The sequence below is a fragment of the Hyla sarda genome, unplaced genomic scaffold (genome assembly GCF_029499605.1).
Source record: "Hyla sarda isolate aHylSar1 unplaced genomic scaffold, aHylSar1.hap1 scaffold_58, whole genome shotgun sequence".
Lineage (NCBI taxonomy): Eukaryota > Metazoa > Chordata > Amphibia > Anura > Hylidae > Hyla > Hyla sarda.
In genome coordinates, this window is record NW_026610592.1 from 642,762 (window position 1) to 669,803 (window position 27,042).

The 27,042-nt window shown below is 43.7% G+C and overlaps 1 protein-coding gene and 1 long non-coding RNA gene across 20 annotated transcripts in view; both read left to right on the forward strand.

The window, feature by feature from the left end:
* The window catches only part of LOC130340261 (golgin subfamily A member 6-like protein 22), a 548,567-nt gene that overhangs the window by 471,995 nt on the left and 49,530 nt on the right, over positions 1–27,042 (forward strand). The window lies entirely within an intron of this gene.
* On the forward strand, positions 1,204–12,424 carry LOC130340267 (uncharacterized). The gene is made up of 3 exons (XR_008880427.1): positions 1,204–1,512; positions 12,185–12,259; positions 12,361–12,424. It is a non-coding gene; the product is annotated as an uncharacterized LOC130340267 (long non-coding RNA).

Below are 27,042 nucleotides of genomic sequence, written 5' to 3' on the forward strand. Positions count from 1 at the left end.
AGTCACTTGCTTCCTCCCAGCACAGGGGTTTTTATAAAGATGGTGCCCAGAACCCTCCTGCAAGGAGAGTTCACTGCGCTCCCCAGCACACTTCTCCCTGATCTGCCTGACAGTACCGGGTTCCCAGTGTAGAAGGTGAGTGAACAGCAGACCTTCTCTCTAGCTTCTCTTCACTTTGGCCCCTTCTGTACCTGTTTATTAGTTGTGATCCGGGGCTGTCAGCTCTGCTATACCTCGTGGTGCTGTGTAATGGCGGCGGCCCACTGTAGAACCTGCAGGGACCTTCTCCCCTTCTCAAGCCCAGGTGGATCGTTCTTTATCTTTTCCAGGTGGATTTTTTATTAACTGGGTTTGTCAGGGAGGCAGGGGGCACAGAATGGACTTCGTCTGGTAGCTTTAGGCAGGCTAGGAACCGCAATATTACAGCTGTGGAGCGGAGCTCAGCAGACGTGCGTCCTACTCCATTGAACTCCAGCCACGCCCCCCATGAATAAACATTTCATAATAAAAAAGATACATTTCGTTAGATACAATTTTTTTCATCACCACTGTATCTTTTTTATTATCATTTTTTTATGATACCCTGCAAAATTTTAATAAAAAAGGTATCTCCATTATTTATTAGGATCGCTAAAGTCCAAAAAAAGACTAAAAAGATTTACCGAATGTACCCGAATACCGAATGTATCCGAAAAAAACAACACGAATACCCGAATACCGAATGTATCCGAAAAATCTAAACCGAAAATATTGCCGAACCGAAATTTTTTTCCAAAACGAAAAAACGAAACGAAATTAAACGAAAATTTTTCTAGTGCACAAGTCTAGCGACAGACACACACACAAACACAGAGACACACACACTCACAGACAGAGAGACACACACACACACACACTCACAGACAGAGAGACACACACAGGGGCGGACATATCGCCTGTGCAGCCGGTTCAGCTGCACAGGGGCCCAGCGTGAGAGGGGGCCGCTGCCCTCTCCAGGTCCGGCCCCAGAGGCGAGCATTAGGCCACATACCACCGCATACTCCCCGACCACAGCAAGTTTGACAGCACCCAGATGGACGCTGCGTTCAACCACCCCTGCAGCCAGTGGCGTCTCTAGGGGGGGCACGGGGGGCACGGCCCCCCCTACATCATGATTGCCCCCCCTTTTGCCCCCCCCCCCTAGCAGCAGTATGTCACTAGCAGCTCTCATGGCCATCAGGGGGGTACAGCTAGTTCACCAGTAAGGGGCCCGAGCCCCCGCTGCACCCCCGCCCCCCGGAGCCATCTACTCCGCATCCTTTTTTTAAATAAATCTTCAGCCTGCAGCCCTGTCACCACGCAGGGGCTGCGCTATGCAGACTGGGAAGAGCAGACAGGAAGCTCCTCCCCCTCTCTCACTCCCCTGTATACTGGACCTTGTGGAGCAGGCCCGCTGTGTGTATACAGGCCCGGACACCACCAGTATGGAAGACTTACCTGCCCAGTGCCCACTGCTCATGCTGCCCTTTTAAAGTAAGTAACTTGCTTGGGGGAGAGGGGGAAAGTTGTAGGAGACAGTGGGAGATAGTTCAGTGTTTCCCAACCAGAGGGCCTCCAGCTGTTGCAAAACTACAACTCCCAGCATTCCTTTGGCTTTATGAGCATACTGGGAGTTGTAGTTTTGCAACAGCTGGAGGCCCCCAGGTTGGAAAACTCTGATCTATCTATCTATCAATCATCTATCTATCTATCTCTCATCTATCTATTATCTATCTATCTATCTATCTATCTATTTATCTATCTCATATCTATCTATCTCATATCTATCTCCTATCTATCTCATATCTATCTATCTATATCATATCTATCTATCTCATATCTATATATCTATCCATCTATCTATGTATCTATCTTTCTATTTATCTATCTATCTCTCATATCTATCTCAGATAGATGAGAGATAGATGAAAGATAGACAGATATGAGAGATAGATGATAGATAGATAGATAGATAGAAAGATAGATAAATAGATGACAGATAGATGATAGATATGATATAGATAGATAGGATATAGAAAGATAGATAGATAGATAGATAGATAAAGAACAATACGATGCAGCACGCCACAAGTTTGCAGAAAATGGTGGTTTATTCCATCATGTGCATAGTCTATGCACATGATGGAATAAACCACCATTTTCTGCAAACTTGTGGCGTGCTGCATCATATTGTTCTTTGTCCCGACTGAGGAACCAGTGGACCCAGGTTCCAAGTATGCGGGCACCCCGACTTCTATCTAATTTCTGGATTTTGGTTGTGCCGTTTTTATTTGTTTTAGATAGATAGTATCTATCTATCTATCATCTATTTATCTATCTTTCTATCTATATATCCATCTATTTATGTATCTATCTATCTCTCATATCTATTTATCTTTCATCTATCTATCTCTCATCTATCTGAAATAGATATGAGATAGATAGATAAATAGAAAAATAGATACATAAATAGATAGATGGATATAGATAGATGGATGAATAGATAGATAGATAGGAGATAGATGGATAGATAAATAGATAGATAGATGATTGATAGATAGAACAGTGTTTCCCAACCAGGGGGCCTCCAGCTGTTGCAAAACTACAACTCCCAGTATGCTCATAAAGCCAAAGACATGCTGGGAGTTGTCGTTTTGGAATAGCTAGAAGCCCCCTGGCTGGGATACACTGATCTATCTATCTATCTATCTATCTATCTATCTCATATCTATCTATCTCTCATATCTATTATCTATCTATCAATCACATGTCTATCATCTATCTATCTATCTCATATCTATCTATCTATCTATCATCTATCTCATATCTATTATCTATCTATCTATCTCATATCTATTATCTATCTCATATCTATCTATCATCTATCTATCTCATATCTATTATCTATCTATCTATCTATCTATCTATCATCTATCTATCTATCTATCACATGTCTATCATCTATCTATCTATCTCATATCTATCTATCATCTATCTATCTTGTATCTATTATCTATCTATCTATCTATCTATCTATCTATATATCATCTATCTCATATCTATTATCTATCTATCTCATATCTATTATCTATCTCATATCTATCTATCATCTATCTATCTCATATCTATTATCTATCTATCTATCTATCTATCATCTATCTATCTATCTATCTATCTATCTATCTATCTATCACATGTCTATCATCTATCTATCTATCTCATATCTATCTATCATCTATCTATCTTATATCTATTATCTATCTATCTATCTATCTATCTATATATCATCTATCTCATATCTATTATCTATCTATCTCATATCTATTATCTATCTCATATCTATCTATCATCTATCTCATATCTATTATCTATCTATCTATCTATCTATCTATCTATCTATCTATCTATCTATCTATCATCTATCTATCTATCTATCTATCTATCTATCACATGTCTATCATCTATCTATCTATCTATCTCATATCTATCTATCATCTATCTATCTTATATTTATTATCTATCTATCTATCTATCTATCTATCTATCTATATATCATCTATCTATCTATCTACAAAACTAAAGATCCAGCGGCACTCCCAGATAAGGTGCAAAAACAAAGTGTTTCATTCCCCCATGTATGTGTGACGTTTCGATAGCATCCCGCCATCTTTATCATACGTACAGTTGTACATTCTGCAGTCTCTGTGACATCACTGTGCTTCATAATAAACTGTGACATCACTGTGCTTCATAATAAACTGTGACATCATTGTGCTTCATAATAAACTGACATCACTGTGCTTCATGCTGTAATTTGATGTCACTGTGTATAACAACCCTGTAGTGACATCACAGTTTATTATTCTTGAATGCTGACTTCACTGTGTATATTTTCCCGGTACAATGACATCACTGTATAGTTACCCTCTACTGTGACAACACTGCGTTTATTAACCTTGTAGTGGCAAAACTGTTTATTGTCCCTGTACAGAGACATTACTGTTTATATTAACTCTGAACTGTGATGTCATTGTGCATATTTACCCTGTATTGTCACTCGCAGTGCAAGGTAAATATGTACAGTGACATTAGGGTATACAGGCTTAATATATACAGTGATGTCACAGTGCAGTGTAAGTATCAACAGTGATGTTGCAGTATAGAGATAACACACAGTGATGTTATAGTTTAGAGATAATATAGACAGTGATGTCACAGTACAGGGATAATATACACAGTGATGTCACAGTACAGGGATAATATACACAGTGATGTCACAGTACAGGGATAATACACAGTGATGTCACAGTACAGGGATAATACACAGTGATGTGACAGTACAGGGATAATACACAGTGATGTCACAGTACAGGGATAATACACAGTGATGTCACAATACAGAGATAATACACAGTGATGTCACAGTACAGGGATAATACACACAGTGATGTCACAGTACAGGGATAATACACACAGTGATGTCACAGTACAGGGATAATACACACAGTGATGTCACAGTACATGTATAATACACAGTGATGTCACAGTACAGGGATAATACACACAGTGATGTCACAGTACAGGGATAATACACACAGTGATGTCACAGTACAGAGATAATACACACAGTGATGTCACAGTACAGAGATAATACACACAGTGATTTCACAGTACAGGGATAATACACAGTGATGTCACAGTACAGAGATAATACACACAGTGATTTCACAGTACAGGGATAATACACAGTGATGTCACAGTACAGAGATAATACACACAGTGATGTCACAGTACAGGGAGGGATAATATACACAGTGATGTGATAGTACAGGGATAACACAATGACGTCACAGTACAGAGATAATACACAGTGATGTCACAGTACAGGGATAATACACAGTGACATTACAGTACAGGGATAATACACACAGTGATGTCACAGTACAGAGATAATACACACAGTGATGTCACAGTGCAGGAATAATACACAGTGACGTCACAGTACAGGAATAATACACAGTGATGTCACAGTACAGGGATAATACACAGTGATGTCACAGTACAGGGATAATATACACAGTGATGTCATAGTACAGGGATAATATACACACAGTGATGTCACAGTACAGGGAGGGATAATATACACAGTGATGTCATAGTACAGGGATAATACACAGTGACGTCACAGTACAGAGATAATACACAGTGATGTCACAGTACAGGGATAATACACAGTGATGTCACAGTACAGGGATAATACACAGTGATGTCACAGTACAGAGATAATACACACAGTGATGTCACAGTGCAGGAATAATACACAGTGATGTCACAGTACAGGAATAATACACAGTGATGTCACAGTACAGGGATACTATACACAGTGATGTCACAGTATAGGAATAATATACACACAGTGATGTCACAGTACAGGGATAATATACAAACAGTGATGTCACAGTACAGGGATAATACACAGTGATGTCACAGTACAGGGATAATACACAGTGATGTCACAGTACAGGGATAATACACAGTGATGTCACAGTACAGGGATAATACACAGTGATGTCACAGTACAGAGATAATACACAGTGATGTCACAGTACAGAGATAATACACAGTGATGTCACAGTACAGGGATAATACACACAGTGATGTCACAGTACAGGGACAATACACAGTGATGTCACAGTACAGTGATAATACACAGTGATGTCACAGTACAGGGATAATACACAGTGATGTCACAGTACAGAGATAATACACAGTGATGTCACAGTACAGGGATAATACACACAGTGATGTCACAGTACAGGGATAAAACACAGTGATGTCACAGTACAGGGACAATACACAGTGATGTCACAGTACAGAGATAATACACAAAGTGATGGCACAGTACAGAGATAATACACAGTGACGTCACAGTACAGGGATAATACACAGTGATGGCACAGTACAGAGATAATACACAGTGATGTCACAGTACAGGGATAATACACAGTGATGTCACAGTATAACCATCTCACAGCTGGACCACCATGTAATTTCAGCAGAAAATAAAGCAGGGCCTCATGTTCAAGTTTCGCCGAAGGCCTCACAAAGTCTAGAGCCGCCTCTGGTTGGCCCTACCATGGGACCCGGTGGGACCATAAGTCCCAAGTGGCACTTTTCAGGGGTGGCATTTTGCTGCCCCCCTTTTTTTGTGCCTAGTAGGTTCATGGTAGGGTTGGCGCCGCCGCTGCTCACTGTTCTAAAGCAGCTGCGGGGTATAATAGCACAGCGGGCACTTTAGACAGTAAGTCTGCCTCCGGCCGACCGGGGTCTGACGAGGGACGTCGCACAAGTGACGTACTTCTGCAGACCTGCTCAGGAGGACGTCAGTGACGTCACTCGTCAGGCCGCCGCCGGAGAGGAGAAGCGCTGTGCAGGGCAGTTAAGTGTGTCTGTGTGTGTGTCTGTGTCTCTGTGTGTTTGCGTGGGGGCTATGGCTACCTAATGTGGGGAAACTATGTTACCTAATGTGTGGAATCTGTGCTACCTAATGTGGGGAATCTGTGCTACCCAATGTGGGGAAACTATGGTACCTAATGTGGGGAATCTGTGCTACCTAATGTGGGGAATCTGTGCTACCTAATGTGGGGAAACTGCTACCTAATGTGGGGAAACTATGTTACCTAATGTGGGGAATCTTTGCTACCTAATGTGGGGAAACTATGCTACCTAATGTGGGGAAACTATGCTACCTAATGTGGGAAAACTATGCTACCTAATGTGGGGAAACTATGCTACTTAATGTGGGGAAACTATGTTACCCAATGTGGGGAATCTGTGCTACCTAATGTGGGGAAACTATGCTACCTAATGTGGGGAATCTATGCTACCTAATGTGGGGAATCTATGCTACCTAATGTGGGGAAACTATGCTACCTAATGTGGGGAAACTATGCTACCTAATGTGGGGAAACTATGCTACCTAATGTGGGGAAACTATGCTACCTAATGTGGGGAAACTATGTTACCCAATGTGGGGAATCTGTGCTACCTAATGTGGGGAAACTATGCTACCTAATGTGGGGAATCTATGCTACCTAATGTGGGGAATCTATGCTACCTAACGTGGGAAAGCTATGCTACCTAATGTGGGGGGCTTGAATGAGCTGCGGCATATGGGAGCCCTTAATAAATAATTAGATACTTATACAGGGGGGGGGGTCTTCCCGAGCAAGTGACATATGGGGGTCCACCTGAGTAGGTGACACATGGAGGGGGGGGGTCCTGAACAATTGATGTTTTTTTTTGGGGGGGGGGGGGGCAGGCACATTCTTTGCACAAGGGCCCTCTGCTGTCTGTGTCCGCCCCTGGACACACACACACACAGAAAGTCACACACAGACAGTCACACACAGTCACACACACACAGAGTCACCCACAGTCACACACACACACATAGAGTCACACAGAGTCACACACACACAGAGTCACACACACACAGACAGAGACACACAAACAGAGATAGAGTGAGACAGACACACACTCACTCACCCAACCAGCGCAGCGCTCCTTCTCTCGGGGCGCTCTGCGAGTGACGTCACGTCCTCCTGCACGGCCCTGCAGAGGCACGTCGGGCCGGCGCAACAGAAGGCATGGGGGCGCAGGCCGGTTCACTGTGCAGGTGACGGGGGGGGGGATGGTCCTACTAGTAGGGAGACAGCGCAAGTGAGGACGGGGGGGGGGGGTGCTAGTACAGAGACAGCGCAAGTGAGGACGGGGGGGGGGGGGGAGTGCTGCTAGTTCGGAGACAGCGCAACTGAGGACCGGGGGCGTACCTAGTGTCACCCCATCAGGATGGTGTCACCCGGTGCGGGCTGCACCCCCCGCACACCGGTCGCAACGCCACTGCCCCCTACTCACTTAGACGCCAGGATGGGCTGAGGGCCCTTTACAATCAGCACAGGGGCTGCTACTATTTACCCAGGGCATTACTTACCTGGTGGAGCTACCTATTGGAGGCGTGACCTACCTGGAGGAACTACCCACTGATGGTACTTCCTATTAGGACATAACCTACCTGGGGGCACTACCTACTGATGGCACTTCCTACTTGGACATTACCTACCTGGGGGGGGGGGCACTATTTCCTGGGAGTATTATTTACTCAGGGGCATTACCTACCGGGAGGAATAACTTACTACCTACTGGGGGCATTGTCTATTACATACCTGCAGGGGGCATTAAGTACAACTTATCTAGCTGAATGACCTACTGCCTACCTACTGGGACATAAACTATCTGGGAGCATTACTGAGGGAATTACCTACAAGGAGCAATATCAACCTACTGGTGGGGTTCTACTTTAACCCCTTAAGTACACATAACGTACTGGAACGTCATGTGTCCGTTATAGAACGTCATGTGTCCGTTATAGATCGAGGCGTGGCCCGGCCTCTAACAACGGCCGGGACCCGTGGCTACGCCCTGCATCCCGAGTCCTTAAGGACCGAGGGCGTATCCATACGCCCGTGGGAATTCCGGCCCCCACCGCTAGCCGGTTGGGGACCGGAGCCGGATGCCTGCTGAAATCGTTCAGCAGGCATCCCGGCATATCGCCCAGGGGGGTCATTATGCCCCCCCATGTCGGCGATTGCCGCAGATCGCTGGACAATTCAGTCCAGCGATCTGCGGCGATTCCGGGTCAATCGGGTCTCCAGCCAGAGCCTGCAGGGGTGAGGTGGCACTGGTGCCACCTCACGATCGCCCTGATTCGTCGGCCGGATTACCGGCCGACCAATCAGGGCGCCTGCTGCGGGTGTCACTCCCGCACCCGCTCCTCCCCTCTGGAGGACGTGAGCGGGTGCGGGACGTGCACCCCGGGTGCTGGGGACCCCGATCACCGGCGTTAATGTTGGGATCGGGGCCCCAGGAGCAGCGGCGGCGGCGGGACTGACCTGCAGTGTCTGGATCGTTGGAGGTGAGTGACAGCCTCCTGCTGTTGCTTAGCAACAGCTCCCAGCATGCAAAAAGGGCATGCTGGGAGCTGTAGTTATGCAACAGCAGGAGGCAGACCACCACAACTCCCAGCATTCCCTTATGGGCATGCTGGGACTTATGGTTTTGCAACAGCTGGAGGCACATTCTTTCTATGGAAAAGTGTACCTTCAGCTGTTGTATAACTACAACTCCCAGCTTGCACAAACAGCTAAAGTGCATGCTGGGAGTTGTAGTGGTGCATCTGCTGGTTGCATAACTACAACTCCCAGCATGCCCGTTGGCTGTCGGTGACTGCTGAGAGTTGTAGTTTTGCAACAGCTGAAGGCACACTGGTTGTGAAACTCAGAGTTTTTTTTTACCTAACTCAGTGTTTCACGACCGGTGTGCCTCCAGCTGTTGCAAACTACAACTCTCAGCAGTCACCGTACACCATGCACCGTACATGCTGGGAGTTGTAGTTTTGCAACAGCTGGAGGCACACTGGTTGTGAAACACTGAGTTAGGTCACAAACTCAGTGATACATAACCAGTGTGCCTACAGTTGTTGCAAAACTGCAACTCTCAGCAGTCACCGACAGCCAACGGGCATGCTGGGAGTTGTAGTTATGCAACAGCTGGATGTCCCCCCCAATGTGAACGTACAGGGTACACTCACATGGGCGGAGGATTACAGTAAGTATCTGGCTGCAAATTTGAGCTGCCGCAAACTTTCTGCTGCAGCTCAAATTGCCAGCGAGAAACTACTGTGAACCCCCGCCCGTGCGACTGTACCCTAAAAACACTACACTAACACAAAAAATAAAATAAAAAGTAAAAAACACTACATATACATATACCCCTACACAGCCCCCCTCCCCTCCCCAATAAAAATGAAAAACGTTTGGTACGCCACTGTTTCCAGAACGGAGCCTCCCGCTGTTGCAAAACAACTCCCAGTATTGTCGGACATCCGTTGACTGTCCAGGCATGCTGGGAGTTTTGCAACAGCTGGAGGCCCCCTGTTTGGGAATCACTGGCGTAGAATACCCCTATGTCCACCCCTATGCAAGTCCCTAATTTAGGCCTCAAATGCGCATGGCGCTCTCACTTTGGAGCCCTGTCGTATTTCAAGGCAACAGTTTAGGGTCACATATGGGGTATCGCCGTACTCGGGAGAAATTGTGTTACAAATTTTGGGGGGTATTTTCTGCTTTTACACTTTTTAAAAATGAAAAATTTTTGGGAAAACAAGCATTTTAGGTAAAAAAAAAATTTTTTTTTTACATATGCAAAAGTCGTGAAACACCTGTGGGGTATAAAGGTTCACTTAACCCCTTGTTACGTTCCCCGAGGGGTCTAGTTTCCAAAATGGTATGCCATGTGGGGGTTTTTCTGCTGTCCTGGCACCATAGGGGCTTCCTAAATGCGGCATGCCCCCAGAGCAAAATTTGCTTTCAAAAAGCCAAATGTGACTCCTTCTCTTCCGAGACCTGTAGTGCACCAGCAGAGCACTTTTCACCCCCATATGGGGTGTTTTCTGAATCGGGAGAAATTGGGCTTCAAATTTTTAGGGGTATTTTCTGCTATTACCCTTTTTAAAAATAAAACATTTTTGGGGAAACAAGCATTTTAGGTAAAATTATTATTATTTTTTTTTACATTTGCAAAAGTCGTGAAACACCTGTGGGGTATTAAGGTTCACTTTATCCCATGTTACATTCCCCGAGGGGTCTAGTTTCCAAAATGGTATGCCATGTGGTTTTTTTTTTGCTGTTCTGGCACCATAAGGGCTTCCTAAAGGTAACATGCCCCCCAAAAACCATTTCAGAAAAACGTACTCTCCAAAATCCCCTTGTCGCTCCTTCCCTTCTGAGCCCTCTACTGGGCCCGCCGAACACTTTACATAGACATATGAGGTATGTGCTTACTCGAGAGAAATTGGGCTACAAATACAAGTAAACATTTTGTCCTTTTACCCCTTGTAAAAATTCAAAAATTGGGTCTACAAGAACATGTAAGTGTAAAAAATGAAGATTGTGAATTTTCTCCTTCACTTTGCTGCTATTCGTGGGAACCACCTTAAGGGTTAAAACGCTGACTGAATGTCATTTTGAATACTTTGGGGGGGTCTAGTTTTTATAATGGGGTCATTTATGGGGTATTTCTAATATGAAGACCCTTCAAATCCACTTCAAACCTGAACTGGTCCCTGAAAAATACTGAGTTTGAAAATTTTGTGAAAAATCGGAAAATTGCTGCTGACCGTTGAAGCCCTCTGGTGTCTTCCAAAAGTAAAAACACGTCAATTTTATGATGCAAACATAAAGTAGACATATTGTATATGTGAACCAAAAAAAATGTATTCGTAATATCCATTTTCCTTACAAGCAGAGAGCTTCAAAGTTAGAAAAATGCAAAATTTTTAAAATTTTTCATCAAATTTACGGATTTTTCACCAAGAAAGGATGCAAGTATCGACAAAAATTTACCACTAAGTTAAAGTAGAATATGTCACGAAAAAACAATCTCGGAATCAGAATGATAACTAAAAGCATCCCAGAGTTATTAATGTTTAAAGTGACAGTGGTCAGATGTGCAAAAAACGCTCCGGTCCTTAAGGCCAAAATGGGCTCCGTCCTGAAGGGGTTAAAAGTTTGAATCACCCCCCTATTCCCATCAAAAAAAAAACACAGTGTAAATAAAAATAAACATATATGGTATCGCCACGTGCGGAAATGTCCGAATTATAAAAATATATTGTTAATTAAACCGCACGGTCAATGGTGTACGCGCAAAAAAATTCCAAAGTCCAAAATAGTGCATTTTTGGTCACTTTTTATATCATGAAAAAATGAATAAAAAGCGATCAATAAGGCCTATCAATGCAAAAATGGTACCGATAAAAACTTCAGATCACGGCGCAAAAAAATGAGCCCTCATACCGCCCCATACGCGGAAAAATAAAATAGTTATAGGGGTCAGAAAATGACAATTTTAAACATGTCGGGTTTGCAATAGTAAATGAGGGCCAATGTGTAAATAAAGAGAGGTGTATAACTACTATATAGCCTGATCCCAAAGAATACAACTGTCATCAATATTTAAGGGGTACGGACTATTTACCAAGCGAATAACCTGCAAGTCCCATTCTTGTGCTTTTATACTTAACCCTTTAATTTATTTATTTATCCAGGATATCACGCTCTCTTCTTTACCACACACTGCCACCTGGCATCAGGGACAGTTACACATCTATGCATACATAGAGGTAAGTACAACGCTGTGTAAGTGCATTACATTGTAGATCTACTTGTAGGTATACCCGGGCACTACAGCTCATTATACACGTATTCATTTTATTTTATCTAGACCATCGACACATTGAGGATTATTACCACTATCTGCAGATTACATCAACATTCAACAATAAAAGTATCTCTATTGTTTAACCCTTTCAGCGCTGGGATATGTTTATTTAAATATATATATTTTTATACACACACTCTACTGTAGAGACCCTGCTCAGGTTTCAGTTTGCGGCCCAATTTCCTGCCACAGGGTGTGGATTAAAGTTGCTCGTGATGCGATAGCTACACAGCACTTAGCATGACTGGAAGCCAACAATGAGTTAAGTGTATGCAGAAGAGTCCTTGCTCAGCTACTACTTTTTACTGACAAGAAAAATTCTTCTCATTGGAGCAGGAAGCAGGATTTTGGAGATAACTGGAAAATGAGTTCTGACTAGGCCTAAACTCCTCTCACATGGGACCTAGCAGAGATATGAGACAATCAGGTTCAAGTCCTCTAGCCTGTTCAGGACGTAGGGCGTATGCATACGCCCTGCATCCCGAGTCCTTTAGGACGTAGGGCGTATGGATACGCCCGTGGGAATTCCGGTCCCCACCGCTAGCCAGTTGGGGACCGGACTGGGATGCCTGCTGAAATCATTCAGCAGGCATCCCGGCACATCGCCGAGGGGGGTCCTGAGACACCCCCATGTTGGCGATCGGAAAAAATGACATGTCAATTCAGACATGCGATTTTCTCCTATTTCGGGATGATCGGGTCTCTAGTGACCCCATCACGCGGAAAATAGGGATGATCAGAGCTGTCAGTGACAGCCCCGATCATCCTGAAGGATAGGAGCGAGGTTTCAGCGCTGCAATCTCCTCCTGTCCCCTGCCATTAGTCAGAAATGAGTTCTGACCAATGGCAGTGCACGACAGGGGGTTGCCATGGAAACCCCCCGCTCTGCCCACCCCTGGATGTCGGGCAGAACAGGGGGAGAAGATGGCGGCCTGTACCTGTGCAGAAGATGCCGTGCGGACTGCCGTTCATCGGTAGAGACAGCGGAGATCAGCGGCGCAGGTAAGGAAGTGACGGTGGGAGGGGGGAAAGAAAGGTGGCAGTAAAGCAATATTTACTGCTGCCCTTCTAGTGGTTGCTAAACTGCAACTCCCAGCATGCCCAGACAGCCAAAGGCTGTCTCGGCAAGCTGGGAGTTGTAGTTTTGCAACATCTGGAGGGTCACAGTTTGGAGACCACTTTTAAAGTGTTGCCCAAACGGTAGCCCTCCAGATGTTGCCAAACTACAACTCTCAGCATGCCTACACTGCCCAGGCATGCTGGGAGTTGTAGTTCTGTAACATATGTCCCTTCAGATTTTGCAATTTTCATGAAAATTTAGAAAATTGCTGCTATAGTTTGAAGTCCTCTAATTTTTTCAAAAAGTACAAATATGTCCATTTTATGATGCCAACATAAAGTAGACATATTGTATTTGTGAATCAATATAAAATGTATTTGGAATATCAATTTTCCTTATAAGCAGAGAGCTTCAAAGTTAGAAAAATGCTAAATTTTCAAAATTTTCATGACATTTTGGGATTTTTCACCAAGAAAGGATGCAAGTAACAACTTAAAGTTACCACTACCATAAAGTAGAATATGTCACGAAAAAACAATCTCAGAATCAGAATAATCGGTAAAAGCATCTCAGAGTTATTAATGCTTAAAGTGACGGTGGTCAGATTTGCGAAAAAGGGTCCTTAAGGTGAAAATGAGCTGCGTCCTTAAAGGAGTAGTCCAGTGGTGAACCCAGTGGTGAACAACTTATCCCCTATCCTAAGCATAGGGGATAAGTTGCAGATCGCGGGGGGTCCGACCGCTGGGGCCCCCTGCGATCTCCTGTACGGAGCCCCGACAGCCCGCGGGAAGGGGGCGTGTCAACCTCCGCACGAAGCGGCGGCCGACACGCCCCCTCAATACAACTCTATGGCAGAGCCGAAACGCTGCCTTCGGCAATCTCCGGCTCTGCCATAGAGATGTATTGAGGGGGCGTGTCAGCCGCCTCTTCGTGCGGAGGTCAACACCCGCTATCTGGCCGGAGAGCCTGGCCCCCGTACAGAGAGATCGCAGGGGGCCCCAGCGGTCGGACCCCCCGCGATCTCAAACTTATCCCCTATCCTTAGGATAGGGGATAAGTTTTTCACCACTGGACTACCCCTTTAAGGGGCTAGGGAGAAAGGGTTGGACTTAGGAGACTAGCAGTTTCTGCATAGAATCTAGCTAAGATGAGTCATGTGACCAAGGATCTATACATTCTTACACATACATATATGGCTCATAAGTAGGGGCAACAAAGAGTAAAATGTCAACTCTTTCACAGCCATAATACCTCAATGTATTCAGTAGTAGACTTATAAAAATAACATGTTATGTAAATGTGACTTATGATAATGTCCATATTATGATGGGCCTGCACCCAACTAAACATACAGGGGAAGATTTATAAAAACCTGTGCGGAGGAAAAGTTGACCAGTTGCCCATAGCAACCAATAAGATTGCTTCTTTCATTTTTAAATGGGCCTCTGAAAAATATAAGCAGCGATCTGATTGGTTGCTACTGGCAACTGGTCAACTTTTCCTCTGCACTGGTTTTGATAAATCTCCCCAACAATCCTTTATTTTTTCGAGATGAAATGTTTTCCCCATGTTGTATAAAATGAGGGCACACAACTCTTGGTACAACTTGGTACTAACTGCCAGGAGTGGTCCATATGAGCCGACCATTTTGAAAGTCAAAAGAAGCTCTGCAGCAGCTGCGTTGTGTAAGATAAATTATAGCCCCATGGTCTGAATATAATACGCTGCCTTATACTGTTTAAATGGTCATGGAAGATCATAAAGACCCTTTTGTGACTTCAAATATTCTTCTATTTTACAATAAGCCTTCATTATTTTATATATATATATATATATATATATATATATATATATATATATATATATAAGCTTTGTATTAGTTATTGCTTACAATTCAGTCTTCTATACAAGGAAGGAAACATAACATATGAGCAGTTGGATGAGGTCCCAGGTGACATGGAGTAGCACATATGCGGATTTACCTGTGTGGTGTCTATAAATGTAAATTATATATAGGAAATATACTGAGGAGCAGCTTTTGCATTAAGGACAGGCACTTCCATTAATAATTAGAGGGGATTGATGTCAGGGCCTACTATTGTAGAGGTTTCAGCAGGGATATTGGTTATTGATCCAAAATTATTGGGGAGATTTATCAATCATCCTAAAACCCTATTATATGTATGAATCCAGCAGATCATCTACATACAAAAGAGCTGGTTTGTGATTGGTTGGTCTTGATACAAGTGAGCTGGCCTGTGATTGGTCGGTCTGGCTTGGCACCTGCACGGTATGTTTGTCTGTTGTCCTGACAACCAACCACTCAGCTGGAGCGACCGCCAGAGGAGGAGCTATTCTGTGATTTCTGAGCCGTACAAGTGCATTATTGTATTATTTGTTGCGTCTTAGTGTCTGTGTGTGTTGTTTGTTGTTGTGTGTCTGTGTGTCTGTGCTTTTATTTCAGGTAACACCTCACTTTCCGGTTATACCATCCTTTCCGGATCATCCAGTGGTAAGTCCTACTCTAAACTATATTATCCCTCATTAATATCGTCACATATTTCTGTCCAGTTACACATCCAGGGGGAGAATTATCAAAACCTGTTCAGAGGAAAAGTTGTCCAGTTGCCCATAGCAACCAATCAGATCTCTTCTTTCATTTTGGACAGGCCCTTTTTAAAATGAAAGAAGATATCTGATTGGTTGCTATGGGCAACTGGGCAAGTTTTCCTCTGCACAGGTTTTGATAAATCTCCCTCCCAATGTATATTATAGCTGTATATTGCTCCAACTGTAAATATATGTCTGAAATAATAGGTCATGAGACTGGCATGTGATGGGCACTAACTGGTCACAGCCTGGCACATATATCATCTTATTATTATATGAACTGGGCTCTATGGGGGAGATTTATCAAAATATTTGAAAGAAGCGATCCAATGGGTTGCTATGGGCAACTGCACCACTCTTCCTCTACATGTTGGAGAGCACTGCTTTAGGCTGGAAAAAAAATGCCCCCAAAATGCATTTGGGACAAAACTACCGCTGCCAGATGTTAGCTAGGAGTCAATAGGAAAATATGAAATTCCATACCTACATAGTGTTTTAAAGGATAACTCCTGGATGTAACAACTTATCCCCTATCCTAAGGTCGCGGGGGATCTGACAGCTGGATCTCCCGAACGGTGCCCCAGTTCTCAGCATGAATGGGGCGTGTTGACCACCACACAAAGCGGCGGCCGACACGCCCCTTCCGGGCAGCTCTATGGGAGAGCTGGAGCGCTGCTTTCGGCAATCTCCGGCTCTGCCATAGGACTGCATGGAGGGGGCGTGTCAGCCACAGGTTCGTGCTGTGGTCGAAAGGACTTGTTTCATGCAGGGAGCCGGGGCTCCATGCGGGAGATAACGGAGGGCCCCAGTGGTCAGACCCCAGCGATCTAACACTTTAGATAGGGGATAAGTTGTTACATCCCGGAGTTATCCTTTAATTTTTGGCATTACCTCACCCTTTAGTGGTGTTTTTTTGGGCTCAATGGAAACTTTTCAAAATCACTGCATTCACTAGCTATGTTGTTGTTTTTTTTTGTTTTTGTTTTTGTTTTTTTCCTTTTCTTAAAAAAATTGTGGTGTTACTCCTCTCATAGTCCTCTTTAGGTGGAAGAAAGGGCATTTTTCAATAGAATTCCTTGAGTCACATGATATAAGAATCAGTGCACCTCTCTCCCCCTTGCCATGTGTTCTATGTACAGTTAATTGTTTACATCAGAATTCTGGACCAGGCTGTAAATTTTGGTTTTGGTAATATTTTTTGTTTGTCAGGGGAGCAGATATATTAATACTATTGATTCTTGGACAGTGTAAAACTTTCAAAATCACCAAATTTATCACAGTAGCTGTATGATATAAATCTGGCACATCTTTAGACTGTCTAATATAAGTTAGTACAGTGGTCCCTCAAGTTACAATATTAATTGGTTCCAGGGCAACCATTGTATGTTGAAACCATTGTATGTTGAGACCATAACTCTATGGAAAGATGGTAATTGGTTCTGAAGCCTCCAAAATTTTATCCAAAAATAGGAAAAAGGGAGGAGTAAACAAAAATAGGTAGATAACTAATATAGATAAAGCAAGTCCTTACATATAAAAGTACGAAAGATCTGCTGGTTGCTGTAAATCACTGTCTATGTAGAGGACAGGAGCTTCTTCAGGGTCCTGTATAGTACACACAATGTCCAAAAAAAGTATCATGGAGTCGCCTTTACCTGGTGTCCAAAGGAGCAGCTAACCCTGGCACAGGTAAAGAGTAGTACAGAACATGTAATACCTCCCTGCACTGTAGAGGGTGCTATCGGACAGGAATTCAGTGCATGCACTTCAGTAACAAGGGTTTTTCCAGTAAAATATCCGTTCTGATTGGTCAGTTCTTCCAGCCATGTTGAGTCTGGATTCAAGTTAAAATGGTCCAGAAAATACTATTGTATGTTGAAACTATTGTATGTTGAGGCCATTGTAAGTTGAGGGATCACTGTATCAGTAGTTTAGTTTTACATACCATTTCTGCATTCTTTTGTTTAGCAATTTGTTTACTAACCACTTAGGGACCAAGGGCGTACAGGTACGCCTTCGCTCCCTGGTACTTAAGGACCAAGGGCGTTCCTGTATGCACGTGGGAATTTCGGTCCCCGCCGCGCACCGGGCGGGGACCGGACCGGGTTGACTACTGATATCTATCAGCAGGCACCCCGTGCAAATGCCCAGGGGGGTCCTGAGATCAACCCCCCCCCCCCCCCATGTCGGCAATTGCCGCAAATCACTGGTGAATTCATACTGGTCTACGGTGACCCGGTTACCCGGAAATTAAGGGGGATCGGGGTTGTCCAAGACACCCACGATACTCCTGAAGGGATAGGAGTGAGGTGGCAGGGGGGGCACCCCTCCTATCCCTGCTATTGGTCGTTCAGAAGCAAAGACCAATAGCAGATCGGGGGCAGGGGGGGGGTTAACGTTCGGTTCCCCCATTCTGCCCACCCACAGTGGCCGGGCAGAACGGGGAACCGTCGGTGCACAGTGCCGGAGGTCCACTTACCCATCGGCAGCTGGCGGCGATCAGCGGCAGCGGGCGGGGATTGGTCGTTCAGAAGCGACGACCAGTAGCAGATCGGGGGCGGGGGTTAACGTAGGCTGGGCAGAACGGGGAACCGTCGGGGAACAGCGCCGGAGGTCCACCTACCCATCGGCAGCGGGCGGCGATCAGCAGCAGTGGGCGGGGATCGGTGGCGGCAGAGGACAGCGATGTGGCTCCCTGGATTCTACGGAAGCCGGTGAGTTGCCTAGCAACATCTGGAGGGCTACAGTTTGGAGATCACTGTGCAGCGGTCTCTAAACAGTAGCCCTCTAGATGTTCCAAAACTGCAAATCCCAGTATGCCCAAACAGCAAATAGCTGTCTCGGCATGCTGGGAGTTGTATTTGCGTACCTCCAGCTGTTGCATAACTACATCTCAGTTGTAGTTTTGAAACAGCTGGACTGGCACACTGGTTGGAAAATACTGAGTTAGGCAACAGAACCTAACTGAAGGGTTTCCAACCAGTGTGCCTCCAGCTGTTTCAAAAGTACAACTCCCAGCATGCACGGTCTGTCAGTACATACCGGGAGTTGTAGTTTTGAAACAGCTGGAGGTTTGCCCCTCCATATGAATGTACAGGGTACATTGACACGGGCGAGTTTATAGTGAGTTTCCTGAAGTTTGAGCTGCTGCAAATTTTTTGCCGCAGCGCAAACTCCTAGCTGGAAACTCACCATAAACCCGCCCGTGTGAATGTACCCTAAAAACATTACACTACAATACACTAACACATAATTAAGGCTAAAACACTACATATACACCCCCTTACACTGTCCCCCCAGTTTAGCAACCGCTCGAGGCACCCTGTTTGGGAATCACTGTGTGGATGTAAAATGCTCTGCGGGCGAACTACAATGCTCAGAAGAGAAGGAGCGCCATTGGGCTTTTGGAGAGAAAATTTGTCCGGAATTGAAGGCCACGTGTGTTTACAAAGCCCCCATAGTGCCAGAACAATGGACCCCCCCACATGTGACCCATTTTGGAAACTACGCCCCTCATGTAATGTAATAAGTGGTACAGTGTGCATTTACACCCCACAGGTGTCTGACAGATTTTTGGAACAGTGGTCTGTGAAAATGAAAAATGAAATTTTTAAATTGCATAGCCTACTGTTCCAAAGATCTGTCAAACGCTAGTGGGGAGTAAATACTCACTGCACCCCTTATTAAATTCTGTGAGGGGTGTAGTTTCCAAAATGGGGTCACATGAGGGGGGTCCCGCTGTTCTGGCACCACGGGGGGGCTTTGTAAACGCACATGGCCCCTGACTTCCATTCCAAACAAATTCTCTCTCTAAAAGCTCAATGGCGCTCCTCCTCTTCTGAGCATTGTAGTGCGCCAGCAAAGCACTTGATGTCCACACATGGGGTATTTCCATACTCAGAAGAAATGGGGTTACAAATTTTAGGGGTAATTTTCTCCTATCACCCCTTGCAAAAATTAAAAATTTACACGTCCAACTTTAACAAAAAGTCGTCAAACACCTGTGAGGTGTTGAGGCTCACTGTACCCCTTGTTACATTCCTTGAGGGGTGTAGTTTCCAAAATAGTATGCCATGTTATTTTTTTGCTGTTCTGGCACAATAGGAGCTTCCTAAATGGGACATGCCCCCCAAAAACCATTTCAGCAAAATTTGCTTTCCAAAAGCCAAACGTGACTCCTTCTCTTCTGAGCATTGTAGTTCACCCTCAGAGCATTTTACGTCCTAACATGGGGTATTTCCATACTCAGAAGAGAGGGGGTTACAAATTTTGGGGGGCATTTTCTCCCATTACGCTTTGTAAAAATTGTAAATTTGGGAAAAAAATTTGCACTTTAGTGAAAAATATAATTATTTTCATTTACGCATCCGAATTTAATGAAAAGCCGTCAAACACCTGTGGGGTGTTAAGGCTCACTGGATCCCTTTATACGTGTCTTGAGGGGTGTAGTTTCCAAAATGGTATGCCACATGGGGCGTTTTCTGCTTTCTGGTACCATAGGGGCTTCCTTAATGTGACATGACCCCAAAAAAACATTTCAGCAAAATTCACTCTCCAAAATCCCATTGTTGTTCCTTTCCTTCTGAGCCCTCTACTGCGCCTGCCGAACACTTGACATACACATATGAGGTATTTCCTTACTCAAGAGAAATTGGGTTACACATTTTAGGAAGATTTCTCTCCTTTTACCCCTTGTAAAAATTCAAAAACTGGGTCTACAAGAACATGCCAGTGTAAAAAATATAGATTTAGAATTTTCTCCTTCAATTTGCTGCTATTCCTGTGAAACACCTAAAGGGTTAACACACTTACTGAATTTCACTTTGAATACTTTGAGGGGTGCAGTTTTTATAATGGGGTCATTTGTGGGGTATTTCTAATATTAAGGCCCTTCAAAATCAACTTCAAATCTGAACTGGTCCCTGAAAATTCCAATTTAGAAAATTTTGTGAAAAATTGGAAAATTGCTGCTGAACTTTGAAGCCCTCTGATGTCTTCCAAAAGTAAAAACATTTCAACTTTATGATGCCAACATAAAGTAGACATATTGTATATGTGAATCAATATATAATTTATTTGGAATGTCTATTTTCCTTACAAGCAGAGAGCTTCAAAGTTAGAAAAATGCTAAATTTTCAATTTTTGCATCAAATTTTGGAAATTTTTCACCAAGAAATTATGCAAGTATCGAAAAAATTTACCACTAACATAAAGTATATTTTGTCAGGAAAAAAACAGTCTTGGAATCAGAATGAAAAGTAAAAGCATCCCAGAGTTATTAATGCTTAAAGTGACAGTGGTCAGATGTTCAAAAAACGCTCTGGTGCTTAAGGTGAAAATTGGCTTGGTCCCTAAGGGGTTAAAATGCAAAAAAAAAATTTCCATAGTGTATCTACCCCATGTGAACATACCCTATCAGGACAGGTATAAGAGCTTTGTCCTGTAATAAGCCAAGCAACCCAGTGATCACATGATTGGGAGAGATATTCAGCCATTGGAAGTAACAATGAAGGTTCCCAGAGTGGACATGTTTCATGTGCAGACTATTGTATAGGGGTCAAGTAGTAAAAGGATCCACTGCCACCTTATAGGCAGCTTCCTACTGCCCATTAGATTGCATGTAATAATACATCTCATAGCTTACAGATACTGTTGGGTTGTTAGAGGAACATGAGGGGGAGCTCTATGAAAGGCCGACATGCTGTTCTTATGCAGGTGACCTCTGCTTTCTGTGTCCAACCCTGAAGGTTCCTATTGATGACAACAAGAAACAGAAATCAACAAAACACTGGTGCAGAAAATACATAGAAAAATCCTCATATTTTTTTATCATACAAATAGTAATGTGGTAAATATATAAAGAATAATTGTATATGTCAATCACTAATCAATCAGGTTATATGAATATTGTGCAGGAATATGTCTTTACTGTTTACAGAACGAGTCAATAAGCTGACCTCTGTCTCTTTTTTTGGAGATGGAGCGCCACACTTTTGAAAGGACACCCCACTATGACTACACGGATGACGAGGTAAATCTCATGTTTGTGTTGACTTTCATTAATCCTATAGTTGTGAATAATAATTGCTCTGTTAAAGTGAATCTTCTCCTGAATCATCTCCATACAAGGTGTAGAATCTGCAGATCTTTGCATTTAGGTGCTAGAGGGATAAGATTACCCATACATTTAGTTTTGATGATCGCCTGTGTTACCAGCTGAAGAGTCAAACAGTTGGTGCTAAGTTTCAGCAGCATCTCCTCCCTCCTCTGTTTTGTCGGATTAAGGAACTGAGTAGTGACGTGGGCTGTCAATCATGCCGAGGGGACATTACTGCACCCAGAGCGGCGAGACTAGATAAGTATAGCTCCCGTCTAGGGGGCTACTTACAGGGCTGCTGGGGGGGGGGGGGGACTTACAAACTTACAAACTGCAAATCCTCCCCATCCCTGTGGACAGAAATGTCCTCCGGGGATGGTGCAGATGAAGATATTACCACACTGCTCAAAAAAATAAAGGGAACACTTAAATAACACAATTGCACTCCAAGTCAATAACATTTCTGTGAAATCACACTGTCCACTCAGGAAGAACACTGATTGACAATCAATTTCACATGCTGTTGTGCAAATGGAACAGACAACAGGTGGAAATTATAGGCAATTAACAAAACACCCCCAATAAAGGAGCGGTTCTGCAGGTGGTGACCACAGACCACTTCTCAGTTCCTATGCTTCCTGGCTGATGTTTTGGTCACTTTTGAATGCTGGCGGTGCTTTCCTTCTGGTGGTAGCATGAGACTGAGTCTACAACCCACACAAGTGGCTCAGGTAGTTCAGCTCTTCCAGGATGGCACATCAATGTGAGCTGTGGCAAGAAGGTTTGCTGTGTCTGTCAGCGTAGTGTCCAGAGCATGGAGGCGCTACCAGGAGACAGGCCAGTACATCAAGAGACATGGAGTAGGAGGGCAACAACCCAGCAGCAGGACCGGTACCTCGGCCTTTGTGCAAGGAGGAGCAGGAGGAAAACTGCCAGAGCCCTGTAAAACGACCTCCAGCAGGCCACAAATGTGCATGTGTTTACTCAAACGGTCAGAAACAGACTCCATGAGGGTGGTATTAGGGCCCGACATCCACAGGTGGGGGTTGTGCTTACCAGAAAATACCAAGATTGGCAAATGCGCCACTGTTGCCCTGTGCTCTTCACGGATGAAAGCAGGTTCACACTTAGCACATGTGACAGACTGCATTCTAAAAAAAAAAAAAAAAAAATGTGGCTGTGACAGGGGGAAAATAGCCTAAAAGGCCATACGAACCCAGCCTTGGTCCCCCGCAGCTCCTGTGTGTCTCCTGGTCCCCTGATCTTCTCTTTTCTTCCTGCCTTTGAGACAGGCAATTAGTCCAGGACTTGCTCGCTCAGCCAATAACTGGCTGTCAGAGGACACTACTGTGAAGAAGAAAGATCGGGGGACCTAACCGGGGCGAAACAAAGCTGGGGTGGACCAACAGGGCATTGGGCTAGATATATATCTATCTATATTTTTTTTTTCCTGCCCCAGCAGCATATGATTCATTTTTTTTTTTTAGAAAACATTGGAATACCCCTTTAATATTTAAAGGGGAACTCCGGTGGAAAAATTATGTTTTCAAATCAATTGATGCTATAAAGTTAAACAGTTTTGTAAATTACTTCTATTTAAAAATCTTAACCCTTCTAGTACTTATCAGCTGCTGTATACTACAGATATACTACAGAGAAATTTGTGAAATTCTTCACAGTCTGACAAGTCCAGTCTGTCCATGTTAGGGACTGTCCAGAGCTGGAGAGGTTTTCTATGGGATTATGCTTCTAATCTGGACAGTTCCTGACATGGACAGTTGTGTCAACAGAGAGCACTGTGGTCAGACTGGAAATAACTACACAAACTTCTCTGTAGTATATCTGTAGTATACAGCAGCTGATAAGTACTAGAAGGATTACAAATCTGTTAAACTTTCTGGCACCAGTTGATTTGAAAACATTTGTTTTCCACTCTTTAAAGGTCTAACACATTGATAGGCTGCGCTCTTTCACTTTAATGGAACTGCCCTGCATTATCATTCACAGCTGCCTATATGGACAACCTGCTAATCCTGTAGACATAATGAAGAAGATGAGAAAGATGACCAGTTGCCCATTGCAACCAATTAGATTGCTTCTTCAATTTTTGAACAGGCCTCTGAAAAATAAAAGAAGCACTCTGATTGGTTGTAAGGGCAACTGGTAAACTTTTCCTAGACATAGGTTTTGATAACATTTCCCCCATGGTGTTCAGGGAGCATCCCAACCGTCAAATATTGGTGGCCTTTCCTAAAGACAGGCCATCGACATTTACCTCTTAGTGGAGAGTAATAACACTACAGGTTATGGATACTAGATTCAAAAGGACAGAACGTTGGTTCAGGGATTTATTCTGATGCCATATTTGGAATCAGGAAGGAACATTTCCACCTGGTATTGGGCAATTGGCATGAGCCTTATAAGGTTTTTTTTTGCCTTCCTCTGGATCAACACAGTAGTGACACAATAGGCATATAGGTTGAACTTGATTAACTTTTTTTTTTAAATCTTTTTTCAATTGTGGGGAAGATTTATTAAACCTGTGCAGAGGAAACATTTACCAGTTTCCCATAGCAACAAATCAGGTTGCTCCTTTCATTTTTAAAAAAGCCTCTGAAAAAGAAAAAAAAGAAATCTAATTGGTTGCTATGGGCAACTGGTCAACTTTTCCTCTGCACAGATTTTGACACATCTCCTCCTTTCTAAGTATCTGTCCCCCAAAATAGAGCCTAAAATCCTGAATCCTGGATGTTTGATGCCATCTTTTCAAAAAGGCAATGTTGAAATCTATGTTGATATTTATTTCTTTATTTTTCTTAGTACCTAATATGATAGATTTACCAAGACCAGCAATTCATAACAGATGTAAAGTAAACTATCTACAGCCAACCCATACACAATGTATAGAGAGGCAGAGCACATACATGACTGCCTTTCCATGCTCGATATCACAGGTGGTCCCAACAATGAGACCCCTGCAATCATACTGCATACTTATCCCCCTTTCTGGGAATAGGGTATACATCTTAACCTCTTAAGGACGCAGGGCGTATGGATACGCCCTGCATTCCGAGTCCTTAAAGACGCAGGGCGTATCCATATGCCCGTGGGAATTTCGGTCCCCACCGTTAGCCGGTTGGGGACCGGAGCCGGATGCCTGCTGAAATCTGCCCGCCCCTGGTTGTCAAGGGGCTCTGGAAAGAAGATGGAGGCCGTACCTGCAGGAGAAGATGCCTGGGGACCTGGGATCTTCGCTTGAGCCTGCAGGATCCTGATCAGGTAGGGAATCCACAGTGGGGGGGTGGAATTGAAAGTGAAAGTAAATCGATCTTTACTGTGGCAACCACTAGGGGGGCCAAACTGCAACTCCCAGCATGCCCAGAGAGCCAAAGGCTGTCTGGGCATGCTGGGAGTTGTAGTTTTGCAACATCTGGAGGGTCACAGTTTGGAGACCACTGTTACAGTGGTACCCAAACAGTAGCCCTCCAGATGTTGCCAAACTACAACTCTCAGCATGCCTCGACTGCCCAGGCATGCTGGGAGTTGTAGTTCTGTAACATCTGTCCCTTCAGATTTAGTAATTTTCATGACATTTTTGAAAATTGCTGCTCTACTTTGAAGCCCTCTAATTTTTTCAAAAAGCAAAAATATGTCCATTTTATGATGCCAACATAAAGTGGACATATTGTGTTTGTGAAGAAAAATAAAATGTATCTGGAATATCCATTTTCCTTACAATTAGAGAGCTTCAAAGTTAGAAAAATGCAAAATTTTCTAAATTTTCATGAAATTTTGGGATTTTTCACCAAAAAAGGATGCAAGTAACGCCGAAAATTTACCCCCAAAATAAAGTAGAATATGTCACGAAAAAACAATCAGAATCAGAATATTCGGTAAAAGCGTTTTCGCGTTATTAATTTGTAAAGTGACGGTGGTCAGAATTGCGAAAAAGGGCTCAGTCCTTAAGGTGAAAAAGGGCTGCGTCCTTAAGGGGTTAATAATGGGACAAACCCTTTAGGGTCTATTCACACAGCAGAATTTCCACACCAATTCCGCTTCCTTGGGTGGTTTCTGGCTTGTGGATTTTATGCGGAATTTGTGCTTAATCTGTGCAGAAATTCAGAAGTGTTAATGGGAGAGAGGAATCCCATAGAAGTCTATTGGGCTTTCATTTGAGGCAGAATTCCACAAGCGCAAATTCTGCTGTGTGAATAGACCCTTAGGCTATAATTCCACTTGGGATTTTGTGCAAAATTGCCCCCATTCTGTCGCACAGAGTTTTTTGCCTTGAAAAAGCGCTGCAGCCAGATTTCAATAAGGAACTGCAAAATGCTAGGTCCACTTGCCATTTTTGAGTTTGGCATTTTATAAATCTTTTTGGCTCAGTGGGTGATTTTCAAAAACGACCTCATGTTGAAAACATGGCGTTTTTCGAGCAAATCTGATTTATCTGCGAAGGCACGGATGCTGACCGCTGTGATTGGCCATACAGTACCGGCCAATCACCGGCAAACATGAATAAGTTATGTGAAGTTCTGTTCACATCACTGGCCGGAGTACGGTACATTGCAGGGATGTGGAGCGGTGTTGCGTGTCACCTGCTTCTCATGACTAGAAATTATGATCACAATGGGTCTCAGGAGTGAGACCCGCTGTGATCTGTCACTTAGTGCAGGTACTACTGCTCCCAACATTGAACAGACTCTGTAGTACCACAATAATCACGCACATATAGTTGATATCGGATTTTACACTGTATTTATTAAAAATATCATTATTAAAATACATCAAAAACATTATTAATAAAAAGTTTTAGAAAATTAAGATAAAAATATATATTATTTTTACAATTACATGGACCCTTTATCCATTTGGGCTATTGCCGGCTACATTTTCACGTCCCTGACCGCTCACATCA